The sequence below is a fragment of the Schistocerca serialis genome, chromosome 2 (assembly GCF_023864345.2).
Source record: "Schistocerca serialis cubense isolate TAMUIC-IGC-003099 chromosome 2, iqSchSeri2.2, whole genome shotgun sequence".
Classification (NCBI taxonomy): Eukaryota; Metazoa; Arthropoda; class Insecta; order Orthoptera; family Acrididae; genus Schistocerca; species Schistocerca serialis.
In genome coordinates, this window is record NC_064639.1 from 364,405,726 (window position 1) to 364,429,627 (window position 23,902).

The 23,902-nt window shown below is 45.2% G+C and overlaps 1 protein-coding gene across 1 annotated transcript in view; it reads left to right on the top strand.

Annotated features, from left to right (window-relative positions):
- The window catches only part of LOC126455987 (rap1 GTPase-activating protein 1-like), an 891,623-nt gene that overhangs the window by 744,777 nt on the left and 122,944 nt on the right, over window positions 1–23,902 (top strand). The gene's annotated exons all lie outside the window — the stretch shown is intronic.

A 23,902-nucleotide genomic window follows, 5' to 3' on the forward strand; every position in this document is an offset into this window, starting at 1 on the left:
TGCAGCGAAATGCAGGAAGATCTGCAGCGGATAGGCACTTGGTGCAGGGAGCGGCAATTGACCCTTAACATAGACAAATGTAATGTATTGCGAATACATAGAAAGAAGGATCCTTTATTGTATGGTCATATGATAGCGGAACAAACACTGGTAGCAGTTACTTCTGTAAAATATCTGGGAGTATGTGTGCGGAAAGATTTGAAGTGGAATGATCATATAAAATTGATTGTTGGTAAGGCGGGTGCCAGGTTAAGATTCATTGGGAGAGTCCTTAGAAAATGTAGTCCATCAACAAAGGAGGTGGCTTAGAAAACACTCCTTCGATCTATACTTGAGTATTGCTCATCGTTGTGGGATCCGTACCAGGTCGGGTTGACAGAGGAGATAGAGAAGATCCAAAGAAGAGCGGCGCGTTTCGTCACAGGGTTCTCTGGTAAGCGTGATAGCGTTAGGGAGATGTTTAGCAAACTCAAGTGGCAGACTCTGCAAGAGAGGCGCTCTGCATCGCGGTGTAGCTTGCTGTCCAGGTTTCAAGAGGGTGCGTTTCTGGATGAATATATTGCTTCCCTCTACTTATACCTCCCGAGAGGATCACGAATGTGAAATTAGAGAGATTCGAGCGCGCACGGAGGCTTTCCGGCAGTCGTTCATCCCGCAAACGCGGCCGGTGTGGCCAAACGGTTAAAGGCGCTACAGTCTGGAACCGCGTGACCGCTACGGTCGCAGGTTCGAATCCTGCCTCGGGCATGGATGTGTGTGATGTTCTTAGGTTAGTTAGGTTTAAGTAGTTCTAAGTTCTAGGGGACTGATGACCTTAGAAGTTAAGTCCCATATTGCTCATAGCCATTTGAACCATTTTTTTTCTTCCTGCAAATCATACGCGACTGGAACAGGAAAGGGAGGTAATGATAATGGCACGTAAAGTGCCCTCCGCCACACACCGTTGGGTGGCTTGCGGAGTATAAATGCAGATGTAGATGTAGATCTAAGTACAGAATTTAACTACATTAAATTTCCTACAAAGAGGTCCCGTTTATCTTTTTTGTAGGACTAATGGTTTTCACGTAGCGACCGAGAGACTATGAAAAACTTGCCTGTGGTTTTTGAAGGCATTGTGGGTTGTGTAAGACCTATAGTAGGGACAGCTGAATCGCCCTGTATAGTGGTCGCAGCAGATTGGTTGCGAAGTCTTCCCTATATTTATTCGGTTTGGTTTCGCGAGAACTAATCGTCCTTCTTGCGAGGGATCCCATTTAAGTTCGCCATGCATTTCTATTACATTTGCGTATGGGCTACACTGCGCTGTTACAATCCTACCCATAGCAGCCCAGTTCTGAATTCGATATCTCAAAAAGCCTATTTTCTACCTCATCTGATAAGTCATTTATCTTCACATCATCAGCTGATTTCGGTGATGTGCCATTTTCTGGTACTTCGTAATTTTACAAAGTCGCCCTGTATGAGTATTCAAAGTATATTTTCATATATAAATGCAGATGTAATAGACTCGAGCGAGAACAACGTTTCACACTCTTCAGCCATTTGAAAACGGTACTATCGTAATGGTGCACGTGATTTAACAAAGAACTTACGGCAAATTGCACAGAACACTGGTCTTGAGTTGACACTGTCCACTCAACAATGAACAGCAGTTCAAAGATCAACCGACAACACGCAGCTGACCGAAGTTATCCATATTTTCTGCTGACCTGGTGCCCAATTATTATCTTACCTTAGCGAGTTTAAATAACAATAACAGCTTCCATACTGAACATTCTCTGAATACTTTGGTATTATTTATACAGTTGACAGCCGGGGGAATGTTGGTCTCGTTCGAGTCTATTATGCCAGCAATTATGAAAATGACAGACGCATTTTGCGTGCACCCAGAAATGGTGATTTTGCAATGTTGCAGTGGTATAATGGCTGGCTCTGAGCACTATCTACATCTACATCTACATCTATACTCCGCGAGCCACCTTACGGTGTGTGGCGGAGGGTACTTATTGTACCACTATCTGATCCCCCCTTCCCTGTTCCATTCACGAATTGTGCATGGGAAGAACGACTGCTTGTAAGTCTCCGTATTTGCTCTAATTTCTCGGATCTTTTCGTTGTGATCATTACGCGAGATATATGTGGGCGGTAGTAATATGTTGCCCATCTCTTCCCGGAATGTGCTCTCTCGTAATTTCGATAATAAACCTCTCCGTATTGCGTAACGCCTTTCTTGAAGTGTCCGCCACTGGAGCTTGTTCAGCATCTCCGTAACGCTCTCGCGCTGACTAAATGTCCCCATGACGAATCGCGCTGCTTTTCGCTGGATCATGTCTATCTCTTCTATTAATCCAACCTGGTAAGGGTCCCATACTGATGAGCAATACTCAAGAATCGGACGAACAAGCGTTTTGTAAGCTACTTCTTTCGTCGATGAGTCACATTTTCTTAGAATTCTTCCTATGAATCTCAACCTGGCGCCTGCTTTTCCCACTATTTGTTTTATGTGATCATTCCACTTCAGATCGCTCCGGATAGTAACTCCTAAGTATTTTACGGTCGTTACCGCTTCCAATGATTTACCACCTATGGCATAATCGTACTGGAATGGATTTCTGCCCCTATGTATGCGCATTATATTACATTTATCTACGTTTAGGGAAAGCTGCCAGCTGTCGCACCATGCATTAATCCTCTGCAGGTCCTCCTGGAGTACGTACGAGTCTTCTGATGTTGCTACTTTCTTGTAGACAACCGTGTCATCTGCAAATAGCCTCACGGAGCTACCGATGTTGTCAACTAAGTCATTTATGTATATTGTAAACAATAAAGGTCCTATCACGCTTCCCTGCGGTACTCCCGAAATTACCTCTACATCTGCAGTTTTTGAACCGTTAAGAATGACATGTTGTGTTCTTTCTTCTAGGAAATCCTGAATCCAATCACAAACCTGGTCCGATATTCCGTAAGCTCGTATTTTTTTCACTAAACGTAAGTGCGGAACCTTATCAAATGCATTCCTGAAGTCCAGGAATACGGCATCAATCTGCTCGCCAGTGTCTACGGCACTGTGAATTTCTTGGGCAAATAGGGCGAGCTGAGTTTCACATGATCTCTGTTTGCGGAATCCATGTTGGTTATGATGAAGGAGATTTGTATTATCTAAGAACGTCATAATACGAGAACACAAAACATGTTCCATTATTCTACAACAGATTGACGTAAGCGAAATAGGCCTATAATTATTCGCATCTGATTTATGACCCTTCTTGAAAATGGGAACGACCTGCGCTTTCTTCCAGTCACTAGGTACTTTACGTTCTTCCAGCGATCTACGATAAATTGCTGATAGAAAGGGGGCAAGTTCTTTAGCATAATCACTGTAGAATCTTAAGGGTATCTCGTCTGGTCCGGATGCTTTTCCGCTACTAAGTGATAGCAGTTGTTTTTCAATTCCGGTATCGTTTATTTCAATATTTTCCATTTTGGCGTCCGTGCGACGGCTGAAGTCAGGGACCGTGTTACGATTTTCCGCAGTGAAACAGTTTCGGAACACTGAATTCAGTATTTCTGCCTTTCTTCGGTCGTCCTCTGTTTCGGTGCCATCGTGGTCAACGAGTGACTGAATAGGGGATTTAGATCCGCTTACCGATTTTACATATGACCAAAACTTTTTAGGGTTCTTGTTAGATTGTTTGCCAATGTTTTATGTTCGAATTCGTTGAATGCTTCTCTCATTGCTCTCTTTACGCTCTTTTTCGCTTCGTTCAGCTTTTCCTTATCAGCTATGATTCGACTACTCTTAAACCTATGATGAAGCTTTCTTTGTTTCCGTAGTACCTTTCGTACATGATTGTTATACCACGGTGGATCTTTCCCCTCGCTTTGGACCTTAGTCGGTACGAACTTATCTAAGGCGTACTGGACGATGTTTCTGAATTTTTTCCATTTTTGTTCCACATCCTCTTCCTCAGAAATGAACGTTTGATGGTGGTCACTCAGATATTCTGCGATTTGTGCCCTATCACTCTTGTTAAGCAAATATATTTTCCTTCCTTCCTTTCTTGGCATTTCTTATTACACTTGTAGTCATTGATGCAACCACTGACTTATGATCACTGATACCCTCTTCTACATTCACGGAGTCGAAAAGTTCCGGTCTATTTGTTGCTATGAGGTCTAAAACGTTAGCTTCACGAGTTGGTTCTCTAACTATCTGCTCGAAGTAATTCTCGGACAAGGCAGTCAGGATAATGTCACAAGAGTCTCTGTCCCTGGCTCCAGTTCTGATTGTGTGACTATCCCATTCTATACCTGGTAGATTGAAGTCTCCCCCTATTACAATAGTATGATCACGAAACTTCTTCACGACGTTCTGCAGGTTCTCTCTGAGGCGCTCAACTACTACGGTTGCTGATGCAGGTGGTCTATAGAAGCATCCGACTATCATATCTGACCCACCTTAACATCTATGGTCATCAGTCCCCTAGAACTTAGAACTACTTAAACCTAACTAACCTAAGGACATCACACAACACCCACCATCACGAAGCAGAGAAAATCCCTGACCCCGCCGGGAATCGAACCCGGGAACCGAGAACGCTACCGCACGACCACGAGCTGCGGGCGCAGTGGTATAAGGAAGCATTAGAAAATGCTGCATCGCTGAAATCAGTTGATAGTGTAAAATAAATGACAGTAATGGTAATAGAGCCAAGGTGATAAATGGAACTGTTTATAGTAAATTGGTGCCTGTGGCATCTGATACGGTTCGATGTTCGTTGTCATACCTTCTTCATTATGACTCCAGAATACTATAGCAATAGAATTAGTCTCACAAGAATCTCGTACGTCATTTTCTTTACCGATGCACTGAGTTTTCCGGAACCCTCTCAACAATTTCAAGCCTTTCATTAGCATTCCTTATACGTCAATTTTAATATCGGTTTTTAGTATTGTCCCAAAATACGCCCACGATGTGACGTGCTCAAGTTGTTCCCCATTAATCTCGTGATCGGATTATTTCTCTTTGTCATAGTCATTATGCACTTTTAAATCGAGTTGCCATTTATTACGCCAAGTGGGAATTGTCTCCAAGTCTTTCTGGGTTTCTTTACAATCGAACAACGACGGTTGAAGTAGCCTGCGATATAAAAACTAGGAAGGATGTGCGAAGAAATAAGTGTGATGAAAACGCAGAAATGACAGGCTTTCATACTACGAAGAAGTGAAGGACAGTGTCAGATCAGCTGACAGTCAGTAGTTCATACAAGTACTAGGACGTGACTCGTATTGTTGTTCTTTCTCTTCTACTTCTTCGTCTTAGCACCTGAGAAACATCCCTTTCCGCTTTTTCCTTTCCACCCTACTCACATACTGACCGCGGGGCTCTGCACATCGCACCTTTACCCCCTTGTTTTCGTTCCGTTACTCCATATTCCAAACTTCCATATTTCACGCTTTCCGCGGGGGGTAATTAAGCGTACTGTACAACGAACAGGGCGCTTAGAGGCGAACTGTGTCCATCTGCACAGGGACGGGGCTCTGTGCGGTTTGCACAAGAAGATTAGCATAATTCCCATTTCCATCTGATTAAGCGTGGGCATGGTCGCGCTCATATGAGTAAAACACATTGGAGAGAATACTAATTTCTGGACGCCCGGTGGCCCGCAAATTACGGGTCTTGCTAATGCCTCACGGCGTGTGTGTGTGTGTGTGTGTGTGTGTGTGTGTGTGTGTGCGTGCGTGCGGAGTGGCGGGGGGCGATCGCCTTGAGCCGCATTGGCCAGCGGTGTCTCATCACGGCGGACTACCTGTTCGCTGCTGCGCGCAGCATTGTGCAGTGAAATTTGCGATTGGCGTCTCTTGTTATACAGAATGTAACGGTTATAATTGTACACATTTTTAAATGCGGTACATTAATTTGTACGGACATTAGTATGCTGGTTGCTTTTTTCTCTGTTGTTTTGTTTGTCTTCCGACAAACACATCACAAACTTCACGGCTTGATGTTTTCTGCACGGCCGTAACTGCACCACCAAGAAGACTACGCCAATCACTATAGACTAATCGTTTTGCGTCCATGCGTTCACACTTCAACACCTGAAATGCTGCCTAGGGGAGAATAAGTGCTAATGGCTTGCTCTTGCCACACGTACTTAGAGATTCTAGCCAATCTGAAAACAACGAGCTTGTAAAAGCTATAATTATTATCAATGAACATAAATAGTCTCGACCACAAAAAACTACTTTGTGATAACCGTTTCATTCAATTTGTTACCATCTTCATAGCTCATACCATGGTCGGAGTAGGAGTTACGACTCCAAGAATGTCACCAGTTGACGTTCTGGGAGTCATAACACCTGCTCCGTTCACCGCCAAACATCGTGATATGAGGTCTGAAGATGGTCAAAAACTAAGCGAAACCCGTTAGCACAAAATAAACAGTTTTTTGCGGTCGAGTCTACTTATGTTCATTTTTTAACTACTTTTAGCCACACGGATGTCTCCAGGAGAAATGCTCTCAAAAATTGCTATAATTGTTAGTCTGCAAATGACGTAAAATGTTCAAATGTGTGTGAAATCTTATGGGACTCAACTGCTAAGGTCATCAGTCCCTAAGCTTACACACTACTTAACCTAAATTATCCTAAGGACAAACACACACACCCATGCCCGAGGGAGGACTCGAACTTCAGCCGGGATCAGCCGCACAGTCCATGACTGCAGCGCCTAAACCGCTCGGCTAATCCCGCGCGGCGCAAATGACGTAAATACTGATTGAATGTCACCAATAAAACGTCAGCACTTACACCCGTCACACCCTGTTTTATTACTTTCTGCACACTGGTACGATTCTGTGTTTCAATTATTTCCTTGTCATATTCCTCTCTTGTCCTTCCTTAAACTTTTACGTTGAAACCAGAACGGCGCAGACGCGTTGTGCACAAGCTGTGTCGAAAATAGTGGGCAATACTTGAGCACGAAACTCCCTGAAGAAGAGACAATATCAAAATAGGACCGAAATTTTTTATTACATCTGTTCAAAAAAATGGTTCAAATGGCTCTGAGCACTATGGGACTCGACTGCTGAGGTCATTAGTCCCCTAGAACTTAGAACTAGTTAAACCTAACTAACTTAAGGACATCACAAACATCCATGCCCGAGGCAGGATTCGAACCTGCGACCGTAGCGGTCTTGCGGTTCCAGACTGCAGCGCCTTTAACCGCACGGCCACTTCGGCCGGCTACGTCTGTTCGTTGAAAACCTGATGATCGAGCTTTCACTTTGTAATACATACAGGAAATAAACACCGAAATACCGACACTAGGTGGACATCTGTTCAAACAGTACAGTTCCTCAAATGTTTAGTTTCCAACTCATGAGAAAGCCATTTTATACTATGCAATCTGCGTAGGTTTCTTTTGACATTATAATGGGTAGGTAGAACTGCACCAGTTCTTTATTGGCAGGCTCGGTTAAATCCATGTGACTCCTTAATGTGAGGTTGGACTAAATCTACAGTTTACGCAATACCTGTGAATGTTCATATCGCGCGAGTGAAGCAAGTAAATGACACAGTACCCTCTATACTGGGCAACAATTGTAAAATTGTTTTCCACCGTGCTTGGAGCACAACGTGGCGACAGTTTGAAGACAGTGTTCCGTTCAACAGCGACTGTCTCGAAAATTTGGCGTTAAGTATTATTAAAATTTTGTAAAATTCTGACGTGTAATGGACAGGTTTCTACAGAGTGGCTTTGTAAATGATTGAAACGGAAGAATATAATAGTGGAGTACAGGTATTTCTTTCTTTTTCTGCTTCACAAACGATGCAGAAACATATTACTATTAAAAATCTCGCGAATTCTTGTGTGTCACTAAGGACGTCGTAATTAAGCAACTTGGTATAATTTATAAAATTCTCAGTGTAAATTTCTCTCTCTCTCTCTCTCTCTCTGTGTGTGTGTGTGTGTGTGTGTGTGTGTGTGTGTGTGTGTGTGTGTGTGTCATACTAACCGGTAAAGCGAAAGATTTCGAACATCGTGCCCTGGTTTGCGTCGAGAAACTGAATCGGATTTGTGATTTTTCCTTAAGTTAATAATATTGCGATTTGATGTCTTTACGCTCAAGAACTTGGCAGTCGTGCTGCCTTCGCATATCGGCTTTACGCGCTTTGCGTGTCGAGCTGCCCAATCAGCTACGAGACTTAATTACAATGTTGCCAGGTTGCACGTAGGCAGATTCGATGTTCAGCGACATTGCGTGAGTTTAGAGCTGGACAAATTAAACTCCCTGATATATGTCAAACTTAGCACAACCTAACTTTACTTTCCTCTGTCTGTTTCCAACAAATTATGTAGGGTGGGGTTCACAGTCTACACGCAATCAGCAGTACTAAGTCAGAAAATTTATGAGTTGTATTCATGCGACTTTATTTCTACCTCGCTTACAAGCTTCGCACAGTATGTACATCTTTTGCCTATATCTTTTCTTGTCACGCTGCCTCATTAATTTCTACTGTCATTCGATGGCTTTTTTAGAGCACCTACGAGTTCATATAGAAACTATCAATCTTACAGTAATGGTTAAAGGATAGTTGCTGTGAGCTATCTGGCAGTGATATCCGTTTTTAGATGTGTGAGATCTCAAGTACATATGCATCTAGCTGCCTCCTATCGAAACGGGAAGAAGTTAGGAAAGTTTAAAAAATCCTGTAACATGAATTTTTTTTGTACAAACTAACGCTTTTAACACAGTCATCAATGTTCCACTAATGCGTAATAAAAACAATTCTGTTAAAACAAGATTGTCTTTCAGATAGTTGCTGCCCAGACTTACATTACACGCACATTTGTTAGTGGTTAAGTACACAAGGTTCAAGATAATTGAGATCAAGAACTTAATTCTTTCTGCGACGTGGCTGACGTCGATCCTCGTTCTGATTATGGCGGAGTGTAACCAGCGTTACTGGTTGAAGTTTACTCTGGTAGGAAACTGCAAATTTTCCTCAATTAAGGCACTTCGCAACGGAAAGATCTTGTTGGGCTAGGTGGCTCGGGTAAAGTGTCAGATTACAAATTCAACGGTTCACGGTTCAACCCTCGGTGAGACATCGGGTATTTATCTGCCACTTAACACTTCTTTCACCACTGGCAATATTTTTCATGTGCAAAATGCCGTGCTGCTTTGTGGTTGGGAATCCGTGTTAAACTGGTGTTCCCCCTATTGCTGTATGGATAAGACAGATCAAAAGTCGAAGAAAAGCAAAGGCATACCACCTCCAAAAGGACTATGTTTAGTAAAGCAATGTGGTGTTTAAGTAGTCTTTCGGATTCGTGACAGCTGTTAGTTTCACAACCTGGCGGCAGACACCTGACTGTACCCGTCCAGTGCGGCCGTACAAACTGAGTGATCAAAATACCACGGGAAGGATTCCTCCGTGCCCTGTATCAAACGCGAGTGTAGACTTTTAAGCCAGGGGCAGGCAACCTTTTTTTACTAATGGTCCATGTCGGTACCTCTTGTTAGTAGTAAAATTTTCTAATCCGCACGCTGTTCCACGGTACTGATGATTTACGTAGTAGGCTTGTAACTTAATAAAATTTATAAAGTAGAGTTACAAGAAGTTAAAGCATACAGTAATAATAATAATAATAATAATAATAATAATAATAATAATAATAATAATAATTACTTTCCAAATAACTTGTTAAAATTTGGTGAAAAGCAGGCAGAGTAAGAACTGGAACAGCCACTAGTGGCCGGTGGAGATCAGATTGACCACCACAGTATACAGTAAGTACACGGTATACAGTAAGTATGATTTTTTCGTGTTTTATTAAATCAAACTATGCGTTTCGGACCCTCTGGTTCCAGCATCTGGTGCAAATGATTTTAGTACATCATCTACTCCTGCTCTTCAGTGAGGTGGTGCGAAATGTGTTTCTGTTGTAAGAAGGTTACATATTAAGTTTCAAAATTCGCAAATAAAGTAAAAGAAGGAAAGTAAAAGGAAACCCAGTGATCAGGCACTGAAGGCCACACGAAAGTCGACCGACCGCCGTGTCATCCCCAGTTATTCATCATCGCATCCGGATCGGCACATCGCACTCCCTGCCGTTGTCGATGTTTCGACCTTGGAACCGCTACCTCTCGTCTATCTGGTAGTTACTCGCCATCATGGGGCTGACTGCACCCCAGTCCTCCCACCAAGGAAAAATCCCTGGAAATACGGGGATCGAACCCTGGTCCCCCGCATGAGAGTCTGTCACGTTCACTTTTTTTTTTTACTTGATCACCAATGGCTTTATTCGAGTTCGAGACGAGAGCGGGTCAGAGAATCACGCCGTTCGTGGGATGCTGGGGTTGGATGCCGTACAGGGGCGAGGCCTTCGAAATCGCCGGCAGACAAACGCATGAACTAAAACGTAAATACAGAATAAAACACACATTCGACCGTGCGATTCCCCCTGCTCAGATTCGGGTATTCAGGTCGCAGGCCTGGAAATGTTGGTACGGCATACCGTTCCGGGAATGATGGTACACATGTAAAGAACGTAGGAGATTGGGTACTAATCAATTATGGGGGGAGCGGGGGCGGGGATTTTTGATCACGCTGCGCAGATAGTTGGGGAGCATTCGTACGTACTGTGAGCTTCCAGTATATAACATTAAAAATCAAATGTGGGGATAAATGAGAAGTGTGTGGAAGGAGTATAAGATTGGGATGGAACGTTGCTGGCTGGGCGCGGTGGTAGCAGGCCAATCAGTACACGCTGGGTTACGCACCGAACGGTGTGTTTCATAGTGCATGAAAGGCAGTGTTCGTCAGTGTCCTTGTGCTAAGTGGCGACGCAGCCAGACCGATACAGGTATTCGCTGGCTGCTCGGAAACTCGTTGTTGACATTGTAGCTCTGATGCCAGGCGGAAGCAAAAGTGCACGGACAGTCTTCCACACTGTCGACCATTGGACTTCCGGGCGTTGTGCCTCCAGCACGTTGCGGGGTGTGCTTACTTATAAAACATTCTCGATCACGGGACAACTACAATCTTGTGATCGAGGATGTTGACGTGACACAATGTATCTAATGAAGAGTTCTATGTGACTGAAGTAACGCTGCCTTTGAAAATGACGTACAGTGGAAACGCGTAAGGTTGTTGGAAAAATAAGTGTGGTCTAGACATAACAGAAGTTGTCAAAAGTGCTTCCTAATGGTCTCGAGTCTCACAGCATTTTCATGAAAATTCCAGAAAATCAACGCCTCCTGAAAATAAAATGTTACAAATTTTTCTTCCAGGATTTTTCGCTAAGTTTTTCACTGTTTCTCGTGTTAGTTCCCGGTATTTGGTCCTGAATTTCGAAACTTAACACCTAACCTTCTCGCAACAAGAACGTACGTATCACCTCGCTCAATAGCAGAAATAATGTATTACTCGTAAAACGATCTGCACCTAATGCTGGACCCACGGGGCTCCGAAAGGCATCGTGTAATGCAGCAGAATACGAAATAATTGTGACTGAAACCGTTATTATTCGTAGGTCCTGTGTGCTGAATAAAGACACGTCCTCGATTGCAAAATGTGGATGAAACTAGATCACAGAAAATATTTCTACAGGCGTAAACCGCCTACGGGACGACCAGAAGCGTCGACAGACGTATGTGAGTCAGCCACCGATCTGAATATGTGGCATCAGAAACCCCTTTCTACAAGCCCTGTACGGGCTGCGTGCACCACATAATCTGCAGCGGTCGCTGACTGATATAACATTAAGTGTCGTTTCAAGGCTCTCGGGCATTCAGTGTATTTTGCTGACACGAGCAAAATCTTCGATTAGCGGCCAATCTCTTTAAAAGACTCGTTGTGGTAAACTGGTGGTGGAACTGCCGGACGAGATTGCGGTGGGATTGTTGGTAGGCAGCAGGCTAAATGGTGAGTGTGAGAACTTCGTGTCAGCACTTGTTACGACAGCGAGAATGGACTCCACGTGTCGTCCCAGGGGACACCTGCTTAATGAAAGTGTAACGCAATTTTTGGTAACCGGTGCCACCGGTGTTATTAATGTTGGCTAAACTCGATTAGGCAGATTAATAATTAGACAGGTACGCTCGTTTCAGAGCCGCAAGCAGCGCCTGAGGACGCTGCGTAATGAAACCCTGTACCTGCAAGAGAATAGTGGCCAGGGCAGTGTGTGTGTGTGTGTGCGTGTGCGTGTGCGTGTGCGTGTGCGTGTGCGTGTGCGTGTGTGTAGAAGGAGGGGCGCAGGGGAGGCGTGTTGGCGCTGCAGCTAAATAAAAGCTCCAGGTCCCTCACGTTCTACATAAAACATTCGGCGCCGTCTCTATGAGATCTGTGCCCTGTTAAAGAGAATGTCTCTGCTGAATTATGTAGCAGGTCTACCGGTGCGCAGAGGGGAAGAATATTAATCTGCTGCCCAAAACGAACTGGTTTATTCCGAAATGAAAATATTAAAAGAGAGGAGAAAATTCGTTGATGAATCTGTATGCACTTTGTAGCCTAATGGATAAGCGAAACTTTCTGCGCAGGACATGGTGTATTGTTTGTGTTGTTGTTAACGTTTAAAATCCACGAGACCGCCGATCTTAACGTACCTAACCCACCAAGAGATCGTCAGCTCTCCATGGCCTTTTCTGAAAACATTCATTAAAGCTGTTGCGTTACATGACGTACTTGCTGTCTAGAACAGGTTGTATAATGTCTATTTTCATTGTATGACAGTTGCCGTATTATACTGACAATTTTATGGCTCAAATGGCTCTGAGCACTATGGGACTTAACTGCTGTGGTCATCAGTCCCCTAGAACTTAGAACTACTTAAACCGAACTAACCTAAGGACATCACACACACCCATGCCCGAGGCAGGATTCGAACCTGCGACCTTAGCGGTCGCGCGGCTCCAGACTGTAGCGCCTAGAACCGCTCGGCTACTCCGGCCGGCTACAATTTTATGTTTGAGCTTAATTCGAAATATAAAGCTCCCCGTCTTCAGGCCACAAGTGACCCATCGGGGCCGGCCGGGGTGGCCGAGTGGTTCTAGGCACTACAGTCTGGAACCGCGCGATCGCTACGGTCGCAGGTTCGAATCCTGCCTCGGGCATGGATGTGTGTGATGTCCTTAGGTTAGTTAGGTTTAAGTAGTTCTAAGTTCTACGGGACTAATGACCTCAGAAGTTAAGTCCCATGTACTCTGAGCCATTTGAACAATTTGACCCATCGGGACTATCTGACCGCCGTATCATCCTCAGCTGAGGATGCTGATAGGAGGGTCGTGTGGTCAGCACACCGCTCTCCCGGTCGTAGAATGAAAGAAATTAAGTAAATAAAGCATAAATTATAGGTAAAGCAGAATCTGTACACTCGTTAGGTGAAATACCTGTGATGCAAACACTTTGTTCCGAAAATTCAGGAGTAGTCCATTTGTTCCAGCCTGGGTCTCTGCGGTACTGGTATATTAAAAGAAACGACGTAGGCTAAATCGCTCTTGACTGGAAATACATGTTGTTATAGCCAAGAACATATCTGCAGTTGAGGTAACCAAATTTATTCACTTAACTTGCGTAGAAGATAAAATAGCAGTCAGATTCTCCTTGTGCCATACCGTAAATCGACAGTCAAACCTTTACATTAAAAAAGCTATTTACCGGACCAGAATTCGAATGCGGGACCTTTCCTTTCACGGCAATGTTCTTTGCTTTTGAGCGAGCTATCCAAAGGCAACTCACAATCCCCCCCCCCCCCCCCCCCCCCAATACAAACACACCAACTACTGCATTTCTTTTCCCAGTGTCATATTTATAAAATATTATAATAGTTTTTGAAAACATAAATAAACCTGGATTCATCTAACGGAGATTCAATGACGAGCCGATGCCTTGGTCCTTGATATCAGACAGACATCCGATGGAGTCCTGAATTGTCCTTTAGTGAACGAAATACGAGCTTACAGAGTTTCGGACCAGATTTGTGATTGGATTCAGGACTTCCTTGCAGATAGTATTTAACACTTCGCTCCTAACGGACAGCAGCTCCAAGAGTAACCCAAGGAAATGTGATAAGACCGTTATTGTTTACAGTATATCAGTGTCCCAGAAATGTTGCGGCGAGCGGCGAAGGGTTGTAGAGGGTGTCTTGAAGAACCAATCGAGGACAGTGGGAAACGTAAGCCGAAACCGCTACAGAACATCGAAGTTCTAGGTGCAGGCACTTGCCACTAGGCTACCCCTTCGCCATTAAACTTGACTTTGTGCGTTGACGGACCGTAGGCGGAACGTGTCGCAATGTTGTATGCTATTCAGTGATCGCGACTGATTGCCACGACCGCCAATGGAGAAGATGGAACTAGCTGCTGCATAGAAAGGCGACGCTTTGTTCCTCTGTGGATGACAGTTGCGGACATGAGTTTCCAACCGCTGTTTGTTTTTCTCCTGGAACACTCTAAAATCTCCAGAGCTTTACGGTAACTTCGAGGCTAGCGTCGTTGGATGACGTTTCCGGACACTGCTTCCTGTCCTCGATTTGTTGCTCAAGACACCCTCTATAACCCCTCGAAGTTCGTCGCAAAAGTTCGGGGACAGCTTGTATGTAAATACCCTAGTGAATCCATAGCTCCATGAGGCTCCACGATGCAGCGGAGCTAGAGGACTAGCGAACTGCGGGGAGCTCTACAGAAGAGGGACTGGCAGTTGGCGTTAAATGTAAATAAAAGTAATGTGTTGAGGATAAATAGGTGAACGTCTAGGAGTAACTATCCGGAGCGACCTAAAGTGGAATGACCACGAAAAATTATGGGGAAAGCAGAGACCAGGCTGAGATTCACTGGAAGAGGCTTCAGCAAATGATATTCATCCACAGCTTAGTCTGGGTCGCTTATCAAGTTCGATTAATAGAAAGAGAAGATCCAAGGAAGAACGGCACCTGGGATCGTTTAATCACCACGTGAGTATTACAGAGCTGTTCAACAAATTCCATTGTCAGACGCTGCAGGACAGACATTGTGCATAATTGACAGCTTTATTGTTGAATCTATGGGAGAATACGTCCCGAGAATAGCAGGGGGAGCTTAAGTGCCCGGAAAAAAATAGAGTAGCGTCAAGTGACAAGTGAGGTGACAGGAAAATGTGATAACAAATTCAGACTAAATGAAACACACATGTCACAGTGAAGGGTGTCCAAACAGTCGCATCAATACATAGTGTAACACCCCCTCCCCCTCTGGTGGGAACGCAGACACGCATTCTCGCACGCAAAAATCATAATCGCATCTTGTCATAGATTTTCCCCAGGAATCTTGCGCCTTTTTATGCAATTCGTCAATGATTTTGCAGACTGGAGAACGAGTAAGTTTCCACTTCGTCATGACCCATACGCGATCAGTTGGCGAGAGACCTGGTGATGTTGCGGCCAGGGCGGGTGTTGTATACCACGAAGAGCGCGTTGCGTCGCGACAGCTATATGTGGACGTGCACTACCTTGCTGGAAAAAAAAAAAATCGCCTTCCTGTCGAAGAAATGACAGTAGCAAGGGGGATAACGGCACCTTCAATGTAGTGAACATTTGTTATTTTACCTTGCAGAAACACCAAATATGACCGTCAAGTGTAACTGATGGCATCCCACACCGTAAGCGTGGGATGGAACCTGTGTTGTCGGCGAATGCTCTCTGGAATGGGCAGCTCACCGGTTATCTGAAGTACGCGTAGACGCCCATTGCTCGCATACAGACATGAACTACTTTCATCACTGAAGACTAGAGAGTGCGCTATTGAGAACTCTTTCACGACACCAGAGTAGCTGTCGAGATGTGACAGCTCGGTCAGAGGCACACGTGATCCTAATCCTGCTGCAAGGAGACCGTTCCCAATGGTCGCTTATGAGACAGCTGATTTCGTCCCTGGATGATAAATCAGTCGCTGACAGCTGCTCGCATAGCGTGTCTGTACTACGCGGATGTCCAGAACCTGGCGTACGAGTGTGGGAACGTTTCAGAGACTACTGTCGAAATCAGCGACGCAGCATAGTGCCTATTATGTGCAGCAATCCATCGACACGACCATCCATCTCCTGCAACCCAACAATACGACCTCGTTCAAATGGCTGAAGCTGTTCAACAAGAATGAGTACTCGGGGTAAGGTATGGTTCTACCCTAACCTGTAATGTGCAAACGCTGTTCACCTGCAAACTCACCAAAGTTACTGCAGTGTCAAAACAGACGGCGCATGGACAGGCCTTCGTGAGCGCAACCTGATCGGTGACCATGACAAACAAATCACTAATATTTTTGGCGGCAGTGTCTTACTTCCTCCGATAAACGTTTCGCGAAATGACGACAATGAAGAAATGAGAGAAACTAGAGCTAACACGAAGGATTTACCCATAGTCATACTTGCGACGTGTCATTCGCGAATGGAACAGGAAGGAGGTATCAAAAGTACCCTCTCCACCACATACAGTAAGATGGCTCGAGGAAAGTAGATGTAGAAGTTGGCGGCGTGGCCATCCACTTTTTTAAGCACCGCCGTCTCGGCCGCTTCTGGCGCCCTGTCCATGCGATATTTATTGCCGCGGCGCTGCCGACGTTTCCAGCGACGGTACATGTAGCGGCCTGAATTTACGGTTCGGAGTCAGCACAAGACATAACGGGAGCCGTTTGCATGCAAATGACGCCGCACGGCGCCCACATCTGGATCGGTCGTCGCCGATGTGGTAAGCCTTCCGTTTACGTGTCATTTGTATTCATTGCTCACGTTTTCATTTCCTGCGCCTAACCGGGGAACGGCGGCGGTACGTCCCCGGCTCTTCGTCTGTCCCGGACGAGTCTTGATGGCGCGGCCTAGTCTGCCAGAGAGCCTGGACCTCCCCAGCTAGCGTCCCGCACGCGGCGCTGCGGCTGGCCGCACCGGAAATTGGGTTCTGTTTTGGCCGTTCAGCGAGCCTGCAGAAAGGACAAACTTCGAATGACGTTCCTTAAAACGATCCCGTGACATTAGCTTGAGATAACGCTGAGCTGTTTTGCAAAATGCGCTGAATGACATACACAGTCAGTCCAAAAAACTCCTGAGACTGGTTTCATTTTTGGCATATAAGCGACGTCGGCGCAGTAACTACAATGGCAGCTTGAACTAGCAAGTATAAATCACAGATATGCATTCGACCAGTCAGTTGTCAGCAGGCAGTTTTAAGTACAGGACGTGTGTCCTGCTTGCGGAAGTGAGTAATACCAACAGACGTACTTTTTATAGATGATGATGAAGTTCCATACTCCTTGACAGTGCGTAGGGGACGATGCGGGAGACCCGCACCGCTGTACTAGCAAGGTCCTAGTGGAGGTGGTTTGCTGTTGCCTTCCTCCGACCGTAATGGGGATGAATGATGATGATGAGGAAGACGACACAACAACATCCAGTCATCTCGAGGCAGGTGAAAATCCCTGATCCCGCCGGGAATCGAACTCGGGACCCCGTGCTCGTGAAGCGAGAACGCTACTGCGAGACCACGAGCTGCGGATACTTTTCGTAAAGCATATTAAATTACATGCGCGACCAATGTTGCCACTTCCTTTACCGAAACAAAAGAATCACGACCCGAAGAGGCCGCCACCTCCCATAGTAACTTCTAACTTGAGCAGTATCATTCGTTAACGAACATTAATTTGGACCACACACATATGTACCCACTTTATTTCCGTCAATTGTGGACGGATATTTTACTTGGCAAATATTTGTATGTACTGGATACAAAATGCTGCTATTTGCGCTTTGCGCTTATTTAATTTAAACTTGTCTTTGGCTACATTGTACGAGGGTTATTCCAAAAGTAAGGTCCGATTGATTGCCAAATTGAAACCACAGTGAACATCAGAAATGTTTTACTTGTAACAATTAGCTACACCTTTCAGCTACTTCTCTACGTAGTCGCCGTTCTGACTTAAGACTTTTGTCATAGCGTTGTACCAACTTTTCAATAGCCTCATCATAGAAGGCAGCCGCCAGTGCTTTCCGCCAATTCTCCACGCTGGCCTACACCTCGTTGTCTGTGTCAAAATGTTGTCTTCAAAGACAGCGGTTCATGTGACCAGAGATGAAACTCAGGGGGAGACAATTGCGGACTGTATTGTGGGTAATCTAACATTTCCATTTGAAAACGATGCAGGAGCATCTTCATTGCCCCTGCAGAATGCGGCTGAGAATTGTCGTGAAGACGAAACAGCACGACAGTTATGTAATGTTGGCTGCATAGCTTCAGGCGAAATTTCTCACCAGGCCCTCGTACTTGGCGGCAGACACTATTTTCTAGACATCTTTACGCACTCACTGCGAGCTCAGAAATGAGAAGAGCGACGTGATGCTAACTGGGGTTATACTAGAGACACTACCCAACACATCTGTGCAAAGCTTTATCGGATTTTCATAGTCGTTTCCATTTCGCGACCGATCGGACCTTACTTTTGGAATAACCCTCGTAATTTGGCTTTTGTTTGAGAATGGCCATAGCACGAAAACAGTCACTTTCGTAAACATCCATTTTAGTTGCTACTGTGGCTGTCTCTTTTTGCATCACAATGTTAATATCATATGCAAATACGTAAATAAACTGAATGGAGATATTCAACGTCGGTGCATTAGGAGAGGTACCATGTATATTCATTGGGCTCGTGAATTTCTGTTTACACGATGTGTGCACTCTAGCTATCTAGCAACTACTGTCAGCTGTTGTTGTTAGATGGCTGGAGTGCACACATCGTGTAAACAGAAATCCATGAGACTAGTGGTTATACGTAGTGCCCGTGTTAATGGACCGAGGGTTGGATAAATGGTTCAAATGGCTCTGAGCACTATGCGACTTAACTTCTAAGGTCATCGGTCCCCTAGAACTTAGAACTACTTAAACCTAACTAACCTAAGGACATCACACACATCCATGCCCGAGGCAGGATTCGAACCTGCGACCGTAGCGGTCGCGCGGTTCCAGACCGAGGGTTGGATATCACTACTGAGTTTGCATAGGGGCCTGAAGATAACGCTAATGTAGTGTCGAAACTAGTCGCTTGATTACTATATTTTATAAAAAGTACTGATGCTGGTAGTCCTTATTTCCACAAGTTCATGACCAGTCCCTGTCCCACGTACACTTCGAGGACGGGTCATATAAAACAATATGTCATTTCATATAGGAATTTTGACCTGGTACACCTGGACAACTGGTGGCTCGTTAAGTCATCGGTCTAATGAGTGCAGAATATGGATTGAGAGTAAATCGAAGAAAGACGAACGCAGTGAGAAGTAGCAGAAATAAGAACAGCGAGAAACTTAACATTAGGAGTGGTGATCACGAAGTAGATGAAGTTAAAGAATCCCGCTACCTAGGCAGCAAAATAACACATGGCGAACGGAGCAAGCACTGGAAAAGCACTTGGACATTTCTGGCCAAGAGAAGTCTACCAGCATCAAACATAGGGTATAATTTGGCAAAAAATTTCTGAGAACGTGCGTTTGGAGCACCACATTGTATTGTAGTGTAATATGGAGTGGGGGAAAACCGGAACATTAGAGAATCGAAACATTTGAGATGTGGTGCTACAGAAGAATATTGACAGTTAGAGGACTGCTAAGGCAAGGAATGAGGAGGTTATCCGCAGAACCGGCGAGGAGAGAAATATGTGGAAGACACTGACAAGAAGAAGGGACAGAATGGTAGGACATCTGTTAAGACATCACGGAATAACTCCCATGGTGGGAACTATAGAGGGAGACAGAGATTGTAATCCATTCCAGCAACTGATTGGAGACGTAGCTTGCAAGATGAAGAGGTTGGTACAGGAGGGGAATTCGTGGCGGGCCGCATCAAACCAGTCAGAGACCTGGTGATCCAAAAAGAAGTCTGTAATTCCTAGCCGGCCGGGGTGGCCGAGCGGTTCTAGGCGCTACAGTCTGGAACTGCGTGACCGCTACGGTCGCAGCTTCGAATACTGCCTCGGACATGGATGTGCGTGATGTCCTTAGGTTAGTTAGGTTTAAGTAGCTGTAAGTTGTAGGGGACTGATGACCTCAGACGCTAAGTCCCATAGTGCTCAGAGCCATAATTTCTAATTAACTGATATGACTGCTATTGATTTCACTTTCTCGTTAGAGATGTTCTTTTTTTTACTGTTAACTAGAATTATTCGCTGGAGTGCCAAGCAGCAGCCATTTTCTTAATTACTGGCCATCACTATCCGATTTTAAGTCCAATGCCTGTTTAATTTCAGTATATTGATAACATTCACACAAATCATGCTGAGGTGTTCCTACCAGCCCATAGTTGCACGTCTGTGCCCTAATCAGTTCTACATAAATACGCGTGATATGGGTGATGCCCTGTCAAAAAATGCGTCACACCTTCAGAGAAATTTAAATAATGTAGTTGAAACCTATCACGGCTCTTTGGAAAAAGTATCCGGATAATTATAATGACGAAACTATTGGCGTCTTCGTGAGGGCGACGTTCGATACCCCAGCACATCAGCGCTTCCATCGATGTGTAGAATGTGTACACCGAAACCTCCATGTCTTTAGTAACAGACCCCAAACTGTCAGAATCCGCTACACTGCAGAAGAAACACAAATATCGAAATGACCCAGAAGAGCGAATCCGTCCAAACATTTTCGTTGCGATTGGCGACTAACAAAAGGTGACGGCGCTGTGTACGGCAGGCGGGGCTGAATAAACAAACGGGCGGGTAGCCGAACGGTACGCGCGTGCGTGCGTGGGCGGGCCAGGCAGTAGGCAGCAGGGCTGCCAATACACACGCACGGCAGCCCACGTGGCGGCAGACAGCAGAGGCGAGGCGCAATGATCCCGGAGTTGGCCGCACCTCGGTCCCCGCCGTACCCCCACGGACCATTGTCACATGCGCGGGGCTGACGTCAGCTGCCAGTCTGCATCACCGCCTCTCTGCATCCTCTTCTGTGGAGGCCACTAACGATGAAAATTGCATTTCGTATTGTCCAGCTCCCTAGTTGAATGATTAACAAGTCTGCCACACGGACGGGGCACCTTCTACCCGTGGAACCATCAAAGGCGCTGCATCAGTTCGAGCAACGGAAAATCGTCAGTTTGGGCTGGTTCAGTCCACTGTCATTTTGGATTTCATACACGTTGTAAAACAATGAAATGAGAAAAAACATCGCGTAAGTTTCAGTGATTTTACGTACGTGGGAAAGTAGCGTGGCAGGATACCGGTAGTTACCAGCGCGTGGACGTATTTCATTGAATCGATACAGATGTGATTGGGTTCTCGGATACATCTGATGGAATGTGTGTTCTGAAATCAGTCATCTTGCATGGATAGTCAATATATGTTAAATACAGCCAAAGGAAGTCTCTAGTATTCACGTAATAAAATGGAAAACGTAGTCTGTGACTGACCCAACGCATGTGAAACCAAAAAATTTGACTGTGGTGAGGGACTGGACTGTAGTATAGCTCTAGTTTATACAGAGTGAACATTAATAAAACCGACAAGCTGCAGGGACGTGAAGTTAAATTCTGGGTGATTAGGCTGCGTCGTATTTCCTCTAAAATAATCGACGTTTCGACCCCTCTGCTGGGATCTCCTTCAGGATCTTCTGGTGTCTACTACTGCTGTGTTCTAGCCGGAAGATCCCAGCAGAGGGGTCGAAACATCGATTATTTTAGAGGAAATACGGCGCAGCCTAATAACACAGAAGATTTTAACTTCATGTCCCTGCAGCTTGTCGGTTTTATTAATGATTTCTGGCGTCCCCCGAGGTAGTGTTCTAGGCCCTCAGCTGTTCTTTAACTGTAGAAAGGATTTAGGACAGAATCTGAGCAGCCTTCTTAGGTTGTTTGCAGATGATGCCATGGTGTATAGACTAATAAAGTCATCAGAAGATCAAAACCACTTGCAAAACGACTTAGATATAATATCTGTATGGTGCGAAAATTGGCACTTGACGTTAAACAACGAAAAGTGTGAGGTCATCCACATGAGTGTTAAAAGGAATCCATTGAACTTCGGTTACTTGATAAAGCAGTCAAATCTAAAGGCCATAAATTCAACTAAATAGCTAGGAATTACACTTACGAACAACTTAAATTGGAAAAGAACGTATAGAAAATGCAGTGAAGTAGGCGAACCGAGCACTGCGTTTTATTGGCAGAACGCTTGAAGATGCAACAGATCCACTAAAAACATTGCCTACACTACGCTTGTCCGTCCTCTTTGGCTCTGAGCACTATGGGACTCAACTGCTGTGGTCATAAGTTCCCTAGAACTTAGAACTACTTAAACCTAACTAACCTAAGGACAGCACACAACACCCAGCCATCACGAGGCAGAGAAAATCCCTGACCCCGCCGGGAATCGAACCCGGGAACCCGGGCGTGGGAAGCGAGAACGCTACCGCACGACCACGAGATGCGGGCTGTCCGTTCTCTTTATAACTACCGTTGAGCGAGATGGAACCCTTACCAGACAGGATTAACAGAGTACATCGAGAAAGTTCAAAGGCGGGCAACACGTTTTGTATTATCGAGAAACAGGGGAGAGAGTATCACGACATGATACAGGATTTGGGGTGGAAATAATAAAAACAAAGGCGTTTCTCGTTGCGGCAGAATCTTCCCACAAAATTTCAGACACCAAATTTCTCCTCCGAATGCGAAAATATTTTGCTGACGCCGACGTACATGGAGAGAAACGATCATCATAATAAAATAAGGGAAATCAGAGCTCGCACGGAAGGATGTAGGTGTTCGTTTTTTCCGTGCGGCCGCTATGCGAAATTGGAATAATGGAGAATTATTGTGAAGGCGGTTCGATGAAACCTCTGCCAGGCGCTTAAATGTGATTTGCAGAGTATCCATGTAGATGTACCCGACAGGGCTTTCTTCCAAGAGCATTTGTGTTATACTTTCGTATGGGCTATACGACCTGTTGCCATCCTACCACCGCGTCTTACTCGAAAAGCACTCCAAACATTGGACCAATCGAACTGGTCTTTTTCTATTATCAAATCAGCAAAACCCAAAAATGTTTGGAGGAACCTTTGAGTGGTGAGGTCGATAGGAAGTGGAGTAGGTGACAATTTGCAATTTCTGAGTTGATATTTGTAAGGCGTTGTTGGACTTCTCAATCTGAAGAGCACTTGGAGCAAAAAGCAAATATCCGGCTTCGAATCCTGGGCTGACAACTTGTCTCCAAAGATCAACGCGACCAGTACATTGTAAAAAGCAAGGACACAGTACATTGTAAAAAGCAAGGACACTCATTTCGGCTGTTGACTGCATCACTTTTACCGTCGCCCCCCCCCCCCCCCCCCAGTGCCCCTCTCACCCCATAGTGTTTTGCTGATTGTTCCCGTATTCCACGAAATCCCTTCCTCACGAATAGGTAAAACTCCGGCCATGCGTTCATTTTTTTTATTATTATTTTTTCAGCCGCATACACACCGATTTGTTCGTTATAGTCAAAACTGGTTCTTTCCTCGCTGAGAATGGTGTACGACGTAACAAAATAAAAGAAAAAATAATAGCTGTTTCCGCCACGGTAACGTGGGCAGACGTAGCGTGAAATTGAGGCCAATTAAACCGCGCTTCGGGCGACGCTATTTTACGCTTCGTTTGGCAGCAAAGAATCTGCGGCCATCTGTGAGGTTACGTGTGCCTACTTGGCAAGTTCGATGGCGACACTGTAATGTACGCTGGGCGGTTACAGAGGCAAAAAAAGGCGGAGAGGTGATACAGGGGGAGGGGGTAGGAATCACTGGCTTCCACACTCCCCCCCCCCCCCACCCCCCACCACCTATATCGTTCTCTGCACAGACCCATGTGAGCGTGAAGCTCGGAGATCGCTATTGCGAAGTATTCCATCGATCGAAC